Source organism: Acomys russatus, chromosome 11 (genome assembly GCF_903995435.1).
Source record: "Acomys russatus chromosome 11, mAcoRus1.1, whole genome shotgun sequence".
Lineage (NCBI taxonomy): Eukaryota > Metazoa > Chordata > Mammalia > Rodentia > Muridae > Acomys > Acomys russatus.
Window position 1 is genome coordinate 43,726,635 of NC_067147.1, and position 5,053 is coordinate 43,731,687.

Genomic DNA, 5,053 nt, shown 5'->3' on the forward strand with positions numbered 1-5,053 from the left:
AGTAGAAACTTCAAGAGGAAAAACAACAGGATGGTCTGTCCCACAGCTGGCAACTAGAATCCTGTCCAGTGTATATGGAAGGCAAAGATGGAGGGCATATTACGGATTCATCCCGTTTTTCTCTTCCCCTCTGTGGGTTCCAACTAAATTATCCATAGCACCCAGATAATGATACTGCACCAATGGATTAATATTATCAACTGGCTCATGTTCAAAGAATGATTATCCAAAGCTGTCGATCAAAGCCTATGCAGTCTCCACCAGCACAGAGCAGGATTTAAAGTAACAAGAATTAAAGTAGAGAGACTACAGGACAGAGATGGTCCTGAAAGCTAGGCTGTGCCATTAAAACAATTCGCTGCCTTTCAGGATGAATAATCTCAAAGGGAAGTGGCGAACTCCTCAGGAGCATGATATGATGGCTTAATTTGGGAGATTAGGCAGCCCAGTGGAGTCTTTGAGTAGGGTTAATATGGTTGGATGGAGGCTGAAGAGAAAAAATGAAAATGATAGCAAGATGAGCTATTAATTTTCTAAAACTCAAATATCCATCAGCTAAAGCTTGTGATATAGCTCAGTTGGCCAAATGCTTGCTACTGAGTTCAGTTCCCAACACCTGTAACCCACGCATGGCATATGGCAAGTAGAGGCAAAAGGATCATAAATTGGGGTATGCTCATGTGTATAGAAACTTCTGGGCCATCTGGGGCTACTTGGGACCCTGTCTCAGAAAGAAAGAAAGAAAGAAAGAAAGAAAGAAAGAAAGAAAGAAAGAAAGAAAGAAAGAAAGAAAGAGAGAGAGAAAGAGAGAGAAAGAAAGAAAGAAAGAAAAGACGGAGAGGTCTGTTAGCTCCTCTGTCCCAGCTTCCTCCCTTGTAGGTGGGCAGTGTTACTAAAGGACTGCTCCCCCAAAATAGTCTCAGCACTTCTACTGAACATGAAAAGAGCTACTGTCATGCCACTTCTTCCGAGCATGCTGATATGTCTGCCTACCAGGTGTTCCGTAAAGAGTATTGGGTAACCATTGTGGCTGACCATCTAGGTACAGATTTTGGGTAACTTAGTAAAGAGTTGGCCGAAGTGTGGAAGCGGTTGCCAGAAAAAGACAAACTGATCTGGAAGTGAAAGGCTCAGTATCTGCATCACAAACAGAACAAAACTGAAGCCACAACTGTGAAAAGAAAAACATCCAGTGCTAGAAAGTTCCATGAGAGTCAGAGCTTCTTCTGTGGGAGTATTGTCACCTCAAAACAAGTCCCACCCACCACAATGCTTTTGCCAGCCTCACCAGCCAAGACCCCTGAGACAGAACCCATTGACATTGCTGCTCGTCTCCCGTTGTTGGGAGAGTCCCCCAGCCTCACTGGGCACCACCTGCAGGAGACAGAGGAGCAGGGTAGCAGTGTCCGGCAGCTTGTCAGGGCTTCTGGATTCCATTGTCTGTGCTCTTGGCCCTTTGGCATGCCTGGCCACACAACTACCTGAACTGAGTGGCTGTCCCAAACAGGTCTTGTCAAACACAGTGGACAACATTGCGTGGATCATGCCTGGACTGTGACCTCCAAGAAGCCTGGGACAGAAGCCTGTCTACCCCTGAGCTAGTTTGTGTATATATGACTGTTCTAGATCCTCCACTAACCTACGGGTATAGGATTTAAATTTTTACGCCTATATATACTTATATAATGTACAGTATATACAAAGGATTATAACTGCTTTGCTTTTAATAATTTTGTGACATGGCAAAGGTTTAGCTAAAAGGAAAATTTGGCATGAATGTGGGTTTTGGATTATTTCTTTGTATGGAAAAAAATCTGCCTTAAAAATCAGTGTAATTTGGGCACTAGAGGCTTATGCTAGGTGCCATGTTTATCCCCTTATAGAGAGATACAAATGTGATCCCCCCCCTCCTCAAAGCTTAGTGTACCTCCAGACCCACCACTGACCATTTGCCTTACCTGTCTTATAATCGGAAATGTAGTAAAAAATTATGGGAGGAGGCCAGCTGACTACAAACTTTCCCACTCAAAGTGACCTGTGGGGAGGTGGAGATAGCTTAGATGGACTGAGAAGAGGAGTCGTTCCAATTCCTACTAAACATGTCTCCCATTTTATTGTAACCATTGGTGCCATAGAGTCATTGGTACCATCTGTCACCTCAGTTGTGCAATTCTTGGCAGCAGAGAAATACTTGTTAGAGACCATAGCTGTTGGTGCCACCTGTTGAACCTGCACTGGTTGGCCAAGAAGGCTTGGTCTATAGAAACCAAAGCTGGTATCTTTCATTGACAGCATTGGTTGGCCCCCAAATCGTGAGAGTCTGCTACTTAACTGCTTGGTGGTTCTTGGTTCAGTTCTAGTTCCCCTACTGGGCAGATTGTGCTCTGCATTCCACACACAGGTGGATCACAAAGACTTCCTCCTCCTCAGTAGGAATATCTATATATACCTGTGAGTGTATATTTTAATTATGTATATTTAACTCTTTAGAACTTCTTACATTTTAATTTATCTATTAATATGTATATATATATATAATTTAATAAGAAGTCTCCACCAGGATTAGCATGTAGAGCATACAGATCTGTCATTTCTTCATGTCTGTGTAGAAGCTCCAAGTCGTCCATAAGTTAAGGTGTTGTGATTCAAAAAGGAGCTTCATGGTCCTCAGTAATGTTACAAGAGTGAAAAGCAAAGGAATGTCACCATTCCCAACTGCCCTGACTCCCAAGGAACCAGACCTGCTTCCCCATTACAGAGGAGATGGTTGAGACTCTAGGGATGTTTGGAAATTTGGTGTGAGAATATTCGCTTCCTTGCCGAAACCAAGCTGAGGTAACCATGTTTTCTTCCTCTGGCCTAGATGGAATAGGACAGCATCACACTAAACCTTTGGGGACCATGTAGCCCAGTGGCATCCTATTTAATTCCTTCCCATAGCCTCACTGTGCTGTCACAGCTGAGCTTCTCAAGGGTGTTGTGGATATGAAATCCCTTCCTCATCTCAGAGCAGATTTGAGATTTAATCTGGGAAATGGAGATAGAAACAGGAATATAAGAGAAGTGAAATCAAGAAGAGCAGAAATTTAGATTTGAGCTGACAGGTAAGAACCTCATTTGACCCTGCAGAAGTTTCCTTTGAGAGACAGGTTATCAAGGAGACCAGGAAGACGTGTGTAGTACAGGAAGCAGCCAGTCCTCGGTCATGGCTACAGACAGTAGTGAGCTGCTGATGAGAACCTGCTTTCTCTTGTTTGTTTTTCTCTGAAGTCCAGCCCTGTTGTGTTTGTATTAAAGATCTGTACACATTTGTACAATAATCTATACCTTGTGGCATTTGGTACTATTAGAGGAAAAACTTTGGATTCAGGCCTTCTTGCTGTTTTTATATCATTGTTTTATTTTGTTTTTTTGTTTTTTTTTAATAAACCCTAGTAGTTTGATCCAAATCCTATTACAATTGTATAAAGAAACAAAATTTTATGCTTATATTAAAGATCTCATTTTTAATACTTGCTTTAAAAAGAAAGGAGAAAGGAGAAAAAAAGAGAAAGAGAAAAAACAAATAAGAAGAAAAATATCTTCTGATGGAAGTGGAGTTATGAGCTCAATTAAAACAATGTTGAAAACCTGTGCTACGGTCTATAGGAAACTGACTTTACTCTACTCATATCAGTTGTCTACACCATATCACGGCATACTAAATCTCCCCAAATCATGCTGTGCCACTGCAGTAACATGTATTCTCTATTTCAGCAAATTATCTGGAAACCCAGTTTTTTGCTGTTAGCTTTCTTTTGAGTCAGAGCTCCTGATCCATGTGACCCACTAAGCTGTCTCTAATAACTTCAAAAGAGCTTCCATGTACACCTTAGGCTCCTCTCTGTGTACACCATAGGCTCCTCTCTGTGTACACCACAGGCTCCTCTCTGTGTACACCATAGGCTCCTCTCTGTGTACACCATAGGCTCCTCTCCTCTGTGTACACCATAGGCTCCTCTCTGTGTACACCATAGGCTCCTCTCCTCCATGTACACTATAGGCTCCTCTCTGTGTACACCATAGGCTCCTCTCTGTGTACACCATAGGCTCCTCTCCTCTGTGTACACCATAGGCTCCTCTCTGGGTATACCATAGGCTCCTCTCCTCCATGTACACTATAGGCTCCTCTCTGTGTACACCATAGGCTCCTCTCTGTGTACACCATAGGCTCCTCTCCTCTGTGTACACCATAGGCTCCTCTCTGGGTACACCATAGGCTCCTCTCTGTGTACACCATAGGCTCCTCTCCTCTGTGTACACCATAGGCTCCTCTCCTCTGTGTACACCATAGGCTCCTCTCCTCTGTGTACACCATAGGCTCCTCTCCTCTGTGTACACCATAGGCTCCTCTCTGTGTACACCATAGGCTCCTCTCTGTGTACACCATAGGCTCCTCTCTTCTGTGTACACCATAGGCTCCTCTCTGTGTACACCATAGGCTCCTCTCCTCTGTATACACCATAGGCTCCTCTCTGTGTACACCATAGGCTCCTCTCTGTGTACACCATAGGCTCCTCTCTTCTGTGTACACCATAGGCTCCTCTCTGTGTACACCATAGGCTCCTCTCCTCTGTATACACCATAGGCTCCTCTCTGTGTACACCATAGGCTCCTCTCTGTGTACACCATAGGCTCCTCTCCTCTGTATACACCATAGGCTTCTCTCCTCTGTGTACACCATAGGCTCCTCTCCTCTGTATACACCATAGGCTCCTCTCTGTGTACACCATAGGCTCCTCTCCTCTGTGTACACCATAGGCTCCTCTCTGTGTACACCATAGGCTCCTCTCCTCTGTGTACACCATAGGCTCCTCTCATTTGGCATTGATATGCATCAAACATCATGTCACTATTTTTGTGTCCTAAATTTTTTCCCAGTAATTAAATTAGTCTACTTAATGACACATTTTTTTGCTTTTGGATAGTCAAAAACAAAGCAAACACTCTACTCGGCACTACCCATTACCAACAGAAAACTCAACAGTCAGGCTAGGCTCATGCAGCTTCATCT

At 43.6% G+C, this 5,053-nt stretch overlaps 1 pseudogene; it reads left to right on the top strand.

Annotated features, from left to right (window-relative positions):
• Positions 1 to 768: 768 nt before the first annotated feature.
• Positions 769 to 1,558, top strand: LOC127195186 (HMG domain-containing protein 4-like; annotated as a pseudogene).
• The last annotated feature ends 3,495 nt before the right edge of the window (positions 1,559 to 5,053 follow it).